Here is a 12,825-nt window from a genome sequence, read left to right as displayed (position 1 = left end):
GGGACACTGAGGGGGGTTACGGGGAGGGTGAGGGTGGGAACACTAATTGGGGGTTACAGGGAGGATGAGGGTAGGGACACTGATTGGGGGTTACAGGGAGGATGAGGGTGGGGACACTGATTGGAGGTTACAGGGAGTGTTAGGGCTGGGACACTGAAAGGGGTTGCAGGGAGGGTGAGGGTGGGACACTGGTTGGGGGTTACAGGGAGGGTGGGACACTGATTGGGGGTTACAGGGAGGGTGAGGGTGGGACACTGATTGGGGGTTACAGGGAGGGTGAGGACTGGGACACTGAGGTGGAGATACAGTGATTTTATATATATAACTGCCACAGACCAGAACTCCCTGCACATATAAAGCTGTCGGGTAGATAGTAGCAGATTTAAAAGAAGAAAAAATGCACTCACTTACCTGACTTTTTGGTAGCTCTCTTTCTCCTCTTCAGAGTCCAGGACATGCAGCTGTCGCATTGGGTCTCCTCCCCTGCTCCTGCAACAGCGTGCTGCTGCTCTTCCTCTGCACTTCTAGTTCTTCACACAAAGCCAGGGGGCGGGGCCTCGGTTTGGGGTCTGATATTGCCACTGTCAGCAGGCCGCTGTAGCAGGAACATTTCCTGTATACCAGCAGCACAGATGATGGTAATCCGCTGGCCCTCTAGTGTCTGCTGGCAGAATATGGCCAGTGAACACATTCAGTTGTGAATGTAAAACATTTGTCTTTCCTCAGGCGGTGGCCATTTTGGGAAAGACATTTTCTATAGTATACATGCGAGCGTGCAGAGCAGACCGGCCCACCTGACCATCGGCCCTTCTGGCATATGCCAGAAGGCCCGATGGCCAGTCCGGCCCTGGTGGGAGGGACAATTATACCTTGCACCTCTTTTCTTTATATTTTGCACAATTTGAGGCATTGCCGACTGACATTATTATAGTTTATTAAACTGCCATCCTGTCTGCCACTGCAGTGTGGCAATGTTTCATAGATGTCCAATATTTTTTTTAAACTGCCGTGCGTTTGTGCCGCTGCTCTGTTGCTTACTTTAGCCAGTCAGCTTGCTGCAGCCTTTGGCCTGTATATTGGTGAAAAATAGTGAAATCTATATTGTGAGCTGTGAGGTGATTAATAATGCCTGGAAATGCCTGAAAATTATTGTTATTAAGGTTAATAATACTATAGGAACACAAACAGGCCCAAATTATGTGGTTTTATCTGTTTATATCATTTTTTGGAAAAAATAGAGATCCAAAACCTAAAAACAAAACACCAAGGAAAAAGATCCAAAACCAGATTCAGATCCAAAACCAGGGGAGATCCAGATCCAAAACCAAAACACGGGGGTCGGCGCACATCTCTACTTTATTAGGGCCCTCTGTGCTACTACTTCTGTGTGAAGGTTTATAAGTGCCTCAGTCTGTGACCGAATAGCCTGAGTAAGGTCAAGCAGCCTTCAACCAATATTGTTAGCTATTCTAATGCGTGTGGCCTCTGCCACTCTGTTAGCATTAGAAATTTTTTTAAGGACATATTTAATGGTTTCCATTTGTTCTGTTTGTCTCTCCATAAAGTAAACCTGCTTTGTTCTAAAACTGTCAAGAGACAAAGCTTTCTCATTAACAGAAGGGGGTTTTGGGGGTGTAGGTGTAGGCTCTGTTGTTGTACAGGTAATTTGCTGGTTGTTAATTAACCACTTCTGTATTTTCATCCACAACCATGACAGGATCTACTGTGACTAATACAATTTTGTGAGCATCATCTTCTTCCAGAGGATGTTGTTGAGGAGTTGGTGGATGTGGATGTGATAGACCTAAAAAAAATTTAAGGATTATTATTTTACTGTTTGATATGTTGGGGACATGAGATACATGTGTTAAGATTAGATGATTTACATGTTATCCTAGTTGCCTATTGACAGCGTGTTTGCTTTGGGGCTAATTCCTCAATACATACAGTACATACTAATGTGTTGTGTTTCCTGCATTTCTATTTCATGCACAAGGCCTGTTTGAAGAAGAATGCTTCCTCCCTGGAGCAGCTGCGGAACAATTCAAGACATTATTCTTTGGACAATTACATGTTCATCTTACATTTTTAAAAAAGGGAAGGACATTAAAATAAAAATGCACCACTAAGAATACTCTGTTTTGGAATGAAACAGTGCAATGGCCCTTCTGAGCTAAATAATCTCACAAACATAATAATACTAAGTTCAAAACTGTTTACACTATCTAACGTTATTGTTTAAAATGTAAATAATATTATTATATTTTTTTGTTTAAAAAAAGTGCTGTATCACAACACATCCCAGCATGGCCAAACATTCCAACATTTGTACTCAGTGCAATCTATGGGCCTGATTCAGACCCACTCGCGAGCGGCTGTCCGCTCGCAAGTGGGTCGATGGTCTGCACTGAGCATGCGCACGACGGAGGGAGCTCCGTCGTGCGCATGCCCCAGACACGACGAGCGAAGGACTTTCCTTCGCTCGTTGTGTCCGATCAAAGGGGGCGTGCTGTCAATGTTGATTGACAGCACGCCCCCTTTGGTGGGCGTGCCGGGGACGTGCCTCCCTGACGGGGGCGTTCCCACGGGAACGCCTCCCGTCAGAAGCCGGCCCACTGACATCACTAGTGATGTCAGTGGGAGTGATTTTGGCTCTGATAGAGCCAAAATCACTCCGGAGTTTGCGGTTGAAAACCTCAACCGCAGGCTCCGGCTCGCAATTTCGATGGTCGCGATGGTCACGACCATCGCGGCCATCAAAATGCACGCTCGTATAGCCTGTGGGTGGTGACCCACAGCTATACGAGCGTCCAGGAGGACGCTCCATGAAAATGGAGCCCGGCCCTCATTCAGAGCGTGCGCTCTGCTCAGAGCGTACGGCTCTGAATGAGGGCCTATGTCACAGCAAACTGGTATGTGCTGTTCTACAGCAGCAGATGATTGTACAGGAATAGAGCATTACAAACAGCAAAGAAAAATATGCATGTACAAGTATGTAATATGAGTATTAATATGGTACTCATCAATAGGGGCTGGATATGGAGGTCTGTCTGTATCCTCAATCTGAGTCCCGGGTAGGATCTCTGGTGGAATGATATGTTTGAGCTCTTGTTCATAAGATGTGTAGTGTATGGGGATGTGACGCCCACCACCAGTCTTACGGGCTGCTTCACTTCATCCGCCATTTTGACCTTTAACACACATTTTATATCGTTGAAACGCTTTTTCACATTGTAAATGTCACGTTTGCAGCTACTGACAGCATTAACAGCATCTGTGGTGCCAAGCCACATTGTTTCTTTCTGGCCAGGGGGGTACAGTGTGCGCGTTTTCCCAGGAGACGTGTGAACACTGGTACCATAGCATGTACCAGTGCAGAATTTTCTTCATAGGTGAAGCAAATATTGCGCCCACAGCGCGTCTTCCCAGGCAAAGGACCAGCAGACTCAGCCTCCTCCACCTCCTCCTCTTCATCCTCCCCCTCATCTTCATTTTCCTCCTCCACCTGTGTGTCATCATCCTTCTCCTGTGCTTCCTGGTCAGACAAAGCTGCCTCCTCCTGACTGTGACTCTGCCTGACAATCACCTCCGGATCCTCCTCGTCCTTCAGCCTCTGCTGAGCTCCCCCAGCTCTCCTGCCTGCCATGCTGCATACAATATTGAAAAAATCCTCCTTTCTCCTGTCATGCATCCAGCTCCTTACTCCCTATCAAAGCACAAATGGTGCATCAGGGGCAGAGCCGGCCCTAGGCATAGGCACTATAAGCAAATGTTATGGGCATTCCATGGATGGCTCTGACACTGCCCCCTTCCACCTGCCTCTGCCCTGCCTCATCCCGCCAGACGTTGCCCCATCCCCTGTCACTGCGCAAGTGGAGCAGTCATGGACTCAGACTGGACAGAATCCAGTGTCATGACATGGAGAGAGCCGCAACTTTACCAATATTGCACCGGCCTCAAGCAATGATTGGCTCGCGGACCGGCAGCCAATCAGGAGCAGCCTCTCCTGATTGGCTGAATCAGGAGTGGCCTCTCTTGATTGGTTGCTGGTCTGCAAGTTGTGATAGGCATGCGGCTGGCGTTATATTGGAAATGCCGCACCGGTGCCGCCAGGGCTCTCTCTCTGTCTTCATGTCATAACAGTTACTGGATGACTGCACCGGGCCACAACTGCAATGTTACAGCTGGGCCAAATAATACCGTCAAACCTCTCGACCAGCCTGCCTGTGACCATGGAGATGAGGACTACTGGTGAGTTAATGAAGCCTGGAATCAGTTTATTGGATATATATATATATATATATGTGTGGATCTATATATCTATCTGTGTGTATGTATGTGTATATATATATATATATATACATATATATATATATAGATATATATAATTATATATACATATATATATATATATATATATATATATGATCTGTGTGGTGTTATAGTGGAGATCATTTGACTGAAAATACAAATGCTAGATAGCACATAGCATGTGTTAAAGGGCCTATCCATAACACGACTTTATGCATGATCCGACCATCGTACACAACGTCGTGTAATGGATAGCCGGCAAGGACCAGCAATGCGTGTGCACGCTGGGTCCTTGTCGACCACGACTATCTACTGAACATGCCCGTCAACCTGACGATGATCGTCAGGTGCGGCATGTTCAGAGATAGGAGGTCCGTCTCCTGCACTGAATGATGTTCAGTGAACGCTGTTCAGTGCAGGCACCGCACCTCGGCGACCTGAAGGTCTGAACGCTAGACGTTCAGACTTTCAGGTTGCCTAATGGATAGGCACCTTAACAGTATTACATAGATGTATTTAGTATATTTACATATATCTCATATTGACAGCACAGATTTCAACAGAATAGTGTTCCTTTTTGATGTTTTGTTGCTCATTTGTTTTCTTTCTTTTATTCATATTGTTTACATGTACCAAGGGGTTAACTAGCAACGGGGAGCACATTGCTGACGTCACTTTCCCGCACATTCCACAGAGTTTGGAGGACGGGCAGAGGCGTGCAGCAAGCCTGGCGAGATAGCATATAGGTGAGTGATTTGTACTGTATTGTTTATGATGCTGTTTCCTGACGAAGGCGCAATAAAGCGCTGAAACGTTGAAGTAATACCAACGCTACTGTGATTATTTATTGTCTAACCGGAGTGCTGCCGATTCCATCCACATATATATTATTACAACTGCTGAGTTGTTACCACGGAGGGCACCTGGGCAGGTAATCCATTAATTTATTAATTGCTTGTTAATTAGTAACTATATATATTGGACAACAGTTTGCTAGCTTATGATATGCTATATGCAACTGTTACATATATATCTATGTTTTAATATGTTTATGATTGTTGTATTGACACACCGATGTTTTTGTTACACCCATTGACGTGCACCTTTTTGGCAGGCTAGTGGGTGTGATAGGAATGTTGGGTGATTTGTGACTATTCATTATGTATATTCATTTTGTTTTTCTCCAATATTTTTTATAATTTTTTTATATTTTTTGTATTTAGTGTTTGTCTATTCGAGTTTTGTTTATTATTTATTGTTCATTGTTCCAAATGTGGGCGTACCTATTATGCCAGTGGGCCATGTGAGATGTCTCTCGGCTCTGGTCACCGCAGTCATTATTGATGCGATTGGTCAGGATAGTTAGAGTTGTCTGCTTGGCTACTGTCAATTGGGTTGCCTAGCTACGGAACAAGCACTGGATCCGTCACTTCCGACGGCGCCGCAGTGTATGCTGTCTTCCGGCATGATGACACAGCCTTTTGGTTTCCGAGCTCCGCAGCCATTTCGGGCGTGGTTGCCGGGACCATCAGCGTCATCTGTGTGCGCCATCTTTGGGAACTGATGTGATTGCGGTCATGTGTTTCACTCAGGCGAGTGTATTTTTTGGTGAATTTAATCTGACTAGAGGGGTATTTAACCACCCTTGGGCTGTCTAGCATTACAGCAGTCCCTTGAAAAAGGACACGGTGAAACAGCTGTCAGGACATGTGCTGCTCATTATACTCTATGGAGGTCTAGGGTGTTTGAGCCTTGCTCCACCGTGCATTTCATATGACCTCAGATAAGTCTTTCATTATTGTCTCATTTGGATGGCTTGTTCCCCGTTTTCAATGATTTTTTAAGATGTAATTAAATATTCTTTTTGCATTTATTAAAGTGTGCTGGTTGTACTCCATATCAATACGCCAGTAAAGAGGATGGAGGGTACTATATTAATCTGCTTCAACCTGGCACCTCTTTGAAGATCTGTGATACTATTGGTGGTGTGAGCGATTTTTTTCTACATTTTTATATATACTGCATATATATATATATATGTATATATAAAATGTATGTTTGATTATCCTTATATACTGATGCTACATTTCCATATTTTGGATATCAATGTGTACTAGTTACTATGGTGATTGTTCACCTTTTATTGTTGTGATTAATGTATTCACCTAGGTCCTTGCAGGCTGTTTCGGCGGTGGAACGCACGGCATCGCTGATTGGATGGGCGGGCTGGTGCGTTCCACTTGTAGGAGGTGGTGGGAGATTGTCACACATGCCATGCTGTTGTGTTAGGAATGGAACGTATGGTGCTGCTGATTGACTGTGCGGACCTGTGCGCTCCATACAGAGGAATTAGGATTATACAATAGTTCCGATTTGGGTCATATGTGCTCTCCACGTGGGTGAGGTATCCTGACCCGCTATGGAACGCACGCCGCTGATTGTCGTGTGAGTATCCAAGTTAGTTATTTATATATTAATTATTTTTGTCATAGAACACATGATAATTGATATTCTTTATATATTTTATAGCAATATGTCATCAGCGACATACTTTGTTCTATCCGGGGATATTGTTAGTGAGGGCCATGCTGCCGAATGCAGCATCGCCCCCGCTGTCGCTCCATCTCTGCCGGCATCTGCAAGTGTGTATTGCACTTGGCGATGCCGGCTCTTCTGCTGGGTCCATTTACTGTTGCGGTCAGGTTTAATATTGATGGTGGGATTAACTGTTAGGGGGCACCTGTCAAAACTTTGCCTAGGGCACCAAATTGGCTAGGGCCGGCTCTGATCAGGGGCTTATATAGTGTGTGTGATGGTTAAGTCATGGGACTTTGCCCTGCCAATGGGTGAATCTGTTTGTGTCAGTATGCTTGGAGAAATGCAAATCGCACTCCGGTTGGTCTAAAATTTGCGCCTCTTTCTTTGTTTCATCGCGAGACATCACATGCGAACTGCGTATGTTCCTGAAATATCACTTCCTATTACATACTTGAATTTTAGAGTCATGCTCGCAACTTTTAAAGGCGCGAGGAGGTGCGAATCCATATGTGCGAAAAAACTCACACCATATTATATTTGGCCCCCAGTCTTTCTCACAATCTTGTTGCTTCCACTTTCACATTATCTCTGGAATAGACCCTTTCTCACCATGAATGCAAGCAAAACTCTCATCCATGCACTTGTCATTTCCAGTGGGGTCTAGCCTCTCCCCACTTCAATTTATCCTTACTGCTGCCGCAAATCTTATGTACCTCTCTGAGTCGGTCTCCTCCCTCTGGAAACTGCTTCACTGTCTCATCATACATCACAGAATACAATATAAACCCTCACAAATAAGTCCTCATTCACTCCACCTTCTCCTACGCAGGGGCGGATGGACCCGATTACAGCAGGTAAGCAGCACATCTCCCGAGCGCCCCTCCATCTTATCTCACTCCAGAGTGGTCCAGTGACAGGGAGGGCTGGTGGGTGGGTGGTTCTTTTTGTGCTGCTCGGTGTATGGAGCACAGCAGGTGTTGCTGGCTGGGGAGGCTCTGTGCAGGGAGCATGGCACACACTTCTGGCTGGTGCCCTACACGCCTGCGTACTCTGAGTATTGGTTGGGCCAGCCCTGCTCCTATGCCTCTCACCTCATTTCTGTACATACTCCATCCATCCATCCACTGAAAGCCTCATCATCTCCTGTCTAGTCACCTCCTTTCACTCGTCCTGCACCACCCCATTGCTCTAGATCTCACTCCCTTAAATATCAGACTCTCTACAAGCATCCACACCTTTGAATGGCCCATTAAGACTCACTACTTCATAAAAGCCTATGAGCCCTCCTCATAACTCATTTGTCAACTCCTCTCCTACTTTCTTTCGCAGTTCATCTCCCTGGGTACATCACTCCCTATTAAACTGTAAGCCCAGATGACCATGGTTCTCTCCTCCTAGCACAATCCCTGCCATCAGTGCACCTCTATCTCTCACCAGCAACTCTGATTCTGTCTGCCGTACCCACTTGTTGGGTACATGTTCATTAAGTGCTAATTTATTTACTATTCCACCACTCATGACTTATCACTACATGCTTTTACTAGCCATAGGGAATGACTCTACCCTACCCTTCACTTCCTTCATACTCCAACCTGTCTTTGGTTGTTTCTTGTATTTAATTATTATCTTGTCTTATGTTATGTCATATACTACTATATGATTGTGTTTTTTTATCTCTTTACAGTGCTAAGGATATCTTATGGCACCATATAAACAAAAGATAATAATACTAATAAAACTAATTATACAAGATGATGTGTCAGCACATGGCTAAACCTCTTCTGCTTTAATCGGCATGACCAACCAGGTGAGATCTACAGGTGGATTTAAAGAAATTCAGAAACTGTTATTCTAAAGCTTCAGTATCACTGTGCAAGAGTAGGAAGAAAGAGACTGTCCCCAAAGGGAGTGAGCACCACCTCTAAAGACAAAGCACCCCCTATGTCTGATAGTGGGTTTGCTTCTACAAGCCTGATTTCTACTACTATCTAACTGTGAACCAAATGTATTATACTGCCATGTGATTAGGGATGTGAAGGCAAGAGGTATATATTGGCTCGGAATCGGATTGGCCCAACGTGGTAGCTGGGCAATCACCAGTAGGCCTACAATGTAATGTAATTGTGTGAGGTGGTCCCAGGACTTGATCTTTCTTGGCGGTTGACTCTCCCCATGGACCAGCCACCCTATTAAATGTCCTGAGCTAAATGGCTAGGTAGCTGTGAGCCAACGGCAGGACACTTGTCTGCTTATCTTCCCCTCCTCCCTGATGATCCAGTAAACATCCCTCCTGCCCTTCCTCTTCTATTCTCCTTTGCACTTCCCCTACCCTTCCACACCCTTTTCTTACTGTCTTTTCTCCTACTGCTTCTCCACTTTCCTTCCCTCTGTTCATCCACATTTTCCAATCCTGTCACTCAAATTCTTTTTCTTCCCTCCCCTCAGCTCCTTGGTTCCCCTGATTTCCCCTCCTGTTACCCAATTGTTTTCCCACTCCTGCTCGTCCTGCTACCTCCCCTGTATGTGGTTAATTAACCCTCTTTCCCCAGACCATGCAAACTGAAGGAACTGACTTCTACATCAAATTATGCATTGGTAACTAATAATCAATGTTGTAATAGGGATTCCATGTAATGTGTGTATCAAGGTTATTTAGTGGGGCTGCTAATAAAATGTAGGGACTATTAATATAAAGAGAGGGCTCATAACACAGTATTATTGGACTTTTAATGCAACATGGAAACTATTAATACAGTGTGGATGTTAGTGTGAGCTACTACGTAATGTAATGTGAGGGGCTATCTATGTAATAATGTAGTGGGTGAATTAATGTAATGTGATTGCTGGTAGGTTTTTTAAGTGATGTTAGGGCTATGTAGTTATATTGCAGATGGGTTAACATGTGGTCTCTTTTTATTAAAAGTGCAGAGGCTAATAAAACAGTGTGTGCTTTATCAAATATGAGGACCAATACTTTAATTATTGAGCCTTCATGGAGGAAGTAAGCATTTTAACTAAATTTGAATACTATTTATATAATCAGGGCCATAAATAGGGCTTTTTGGGCTGCACTGTTGCTGGCCCTTGCTTCTGGCTAGCAGAGGGCCTAGACTGGCACCATGCAGCCAGGTTTACTACTGCACCCTGCAGTCCGTGCAGCTGAATAGAACGTCCTCAGGACGCTCTGTTTAGTGCTGCACTTCCCCAATGCTGCCAGCCCCCTCCGCTGCGACAGTACAGGGTGAATTTTAGCCCTGTTACGGCACTGTATTTAATGTCTGGGTCATTTTGATAGAGGGAGGCCTAGAGTGAGGCAAATAGTGCCTACACATTTTCCAAACAGGGCACCAATATTCCAGGATCTTGTCAAGCCGCGAGAAGCTGAGGACACCAGCAGCAACCAGTTATTCTAACCTAGGGTTAAATAAAGTACCAACCAATTAGCTCCTGTCAGCTTTAGCCACACCCCTGCTATGGGAAGGAGGCCAGGGTTGCAAAGAGGGTTCCTTTTGAGTCCCTCCGCCCCTGTCCGGCTCCTTCTGGCGGACGCCGGGGCTTTGTGCACCAGTGAGAACTCTAGTTCACACAGGCGCACTAGCACTCCACAGTGCTAAGTTTCACTGTTCCGAAAGGAGCAGTGAAAGCCTTCAGGGAGACAGATGATTTTCGTATCAGCTATCTCCGCGCCAGAGCAATGATTAATTGCTCTGGCGCCCATGGCGAATTAGAATGTTAATTATTAGGGTCCGTTCGGACCACGATAATTAACATAATGAATAAACCCCTCAGTCTCTCGCTGGGAACAGACATGCATAGGTACCAATATAAGTAATCATAAGTTTAACATAGCTGTTTTCACTTAACCCTAGACCCATAAACCAAATTATTAACTAGGACTCGTAAGACTCCCAGTACTGAATATGTTTTAATGTTCTCATAAGTTATCCTAAAATCTGAAGTTAACCAAGTATACTTACTGTGTATAAACAAATAAGTGAATGCATATTAATGGGGGGAACCGTCATACTTCTGAGTTCTGTTATATGTCACCTTAATGTTTACTGAGATATGTCTGTTATCATATTTGAGTATTCAACGCTTTTTATTGACCAGTTAAACAAAGTCATTTAGGGAACAGTCATATTTATGTCAAAACAAGTTCAGTATTTATTCTTTATAGGAAAGGTAATTAATCAAACCAACAAAATTTGTTAAATCTGAAATTAATATTACGCGTCAATGACTAATACAAATTCCTAACGGAACCAACAGAGAAGATGTATTCCTCTTAGGAATCAAATAAACAAATTATGTTTAAAAATGACACAAAGGAGGGAATTCAATAAGCCCTGGGTTTTACCCCGCAGCTAATTGATCGCATTATCGTTACCCAATTCAATTAGCTGGGGGAACCCTGCACGCTAATCCCCAGAGGCAGGATATTTCCTTGCAGCCTCAGGATCAGACTAGGGATGAACTGGGCCCCAACATCTCTTTATGCCCATGCGCTCATGGAAAAGAGGAATGGCACGTTGCATGGGGTTTTGGTATGCCTCATTGGGGCAGGCCATAAGTTATGGGATCATGGCCTCCTGGCAAGTCACCGTCTATCCGCATGCCCGTCTAGCAGAGTACTGGGAGGTAGAGTTGCTCGGCTAAGCTTTTGGGCTGGACTGGCCAATCAGGCCATTGGCTCTACTGGCATTCTGGAAGACTTAGGGGTAGTGGGTGGGGCAAGGGGGAAGTTGTAGTCACCTATGCATTTACAGGATACCTTACATTACATTACACATTACATATAAAAAGCAGCCTAACAGTAATGTATATCTTCAAATTATTTTAGAATGTTGAAAGTAAGTCTACAATAAGTACATACATATCTGACAAAACTAATCCCAACTACTCAGTATACTATTATTAAATTAAGATGAAAAATGCATCAATCTGGGTAAAAAAATGCAAAAATTAGAGTCTGATAATATGCCTTGCGCCACATACCATTATGTTTAATCTAAAGATATGTTAATGTTGTACTTGTTTTTTGGGGTAGGGGGTCTAAAGGAAATTTTCACCCTGGGCACCGCTTAGTCTAGAACCGGTCCTGGTTTTATGCGGTGGTTTTTCACCCTGCCATTGATCATATAGAAATTTCTCCACTGTTCTGAAGAATAATCTGTTTTGCAAGTAAGTAGCTGTCATTAATGGTTCATATTAGTATTTTTCAGATAATCTGGAACAGGGGCTGACTGACATATTATAGCCTGGGGCCAGCATACAACAAAGGCTCATGAGAAGCGGCCCTGATATAGAAAAGGGCACAAAGCCCTTTTGCTGGAGAGAATGGGTGCTTGTTTTTGCTTTTATCACTTTTCAGATTTTGTCACAGTTGTACTCACTGAAGAATATAACTAGTGTCTGAGTAGTTCTGGCAGTGTTGAGGAGCAGAGTTTAATGACCCCTCCCCCCCATTGTTCAACAGGGACTGCAGAAAAGCAGTATGGACTTTGCTGCTGAGTGCCTGCAGGTTGCGTCCCTCTAACTGCCTCCTTCTGAAACAGAGCACCACCTCTGACCACTGGACGTAATGCGAAAGGCCGCCAGCAGGAGAAAATGGAGACAGGCGGCTCTACACATTGCAGAGGGTATGCCCGGAGCAGCACTGAAGCAGTGGTACTAGCCGCAGGGTGCGGTTCCTGAAATCCTGCTCTTCCAGGTGGAGGCAGCCAGCTCGGCACAGCAGGGGGGTGTGACGCGATTTTGAGAGTTGGGGATCCCCCGTAGAAACCTATGGGAGATGCGACTGCCTGCGGGAACAGAGGGATCACAGCAGGTATCGGAGATACCCGCTGCGGTCCCTCTTTAATACATCCGGGGCATTCTAAATATTTGTGGTTAACCCCCGAAAGCATACCTGCAAATATAGAATGATAAATGGGCCTTTATGTCTGTAAAAAAACGGGGAGTGAACACCGCATT

The 12,825-nt window shown here is 44.7% G+C and overlaps 1 pseudogene; it reads right to left on the bottom strand.

The window, feature by feature from the left end:
- Positions 1–1,447: 1,447 nt before the first annotated feature.
- Positions 1,448–3,646, bottom strand: LOC148478999 (uncharacterized; annotated as a pseudogene).
- Positions 3,647–12,825: the final 9,179 nt, after the last annotated feature.

The sequence above is a fragment of the Taudactylus pleione genome, unplaced genomic scaffold (genome assembly GCF_031769625.1).
Source record: "Taudactylus pleione unplaced genomic scaffold, aTauple2 ptg000642l, whole genome shotgun sequence".
Lineage (NCBI taxonomy): Eukaryota > Metazoa > Chordata > Amphibia > Anura > Myobatrachidae > Taudactylus > Taudactylus pleione.
The sequence above is the reverse complement of the archived record's forward strand: the minus strand, read 5'-3'. Positions and strand labels throughout refer to the sequence as shown.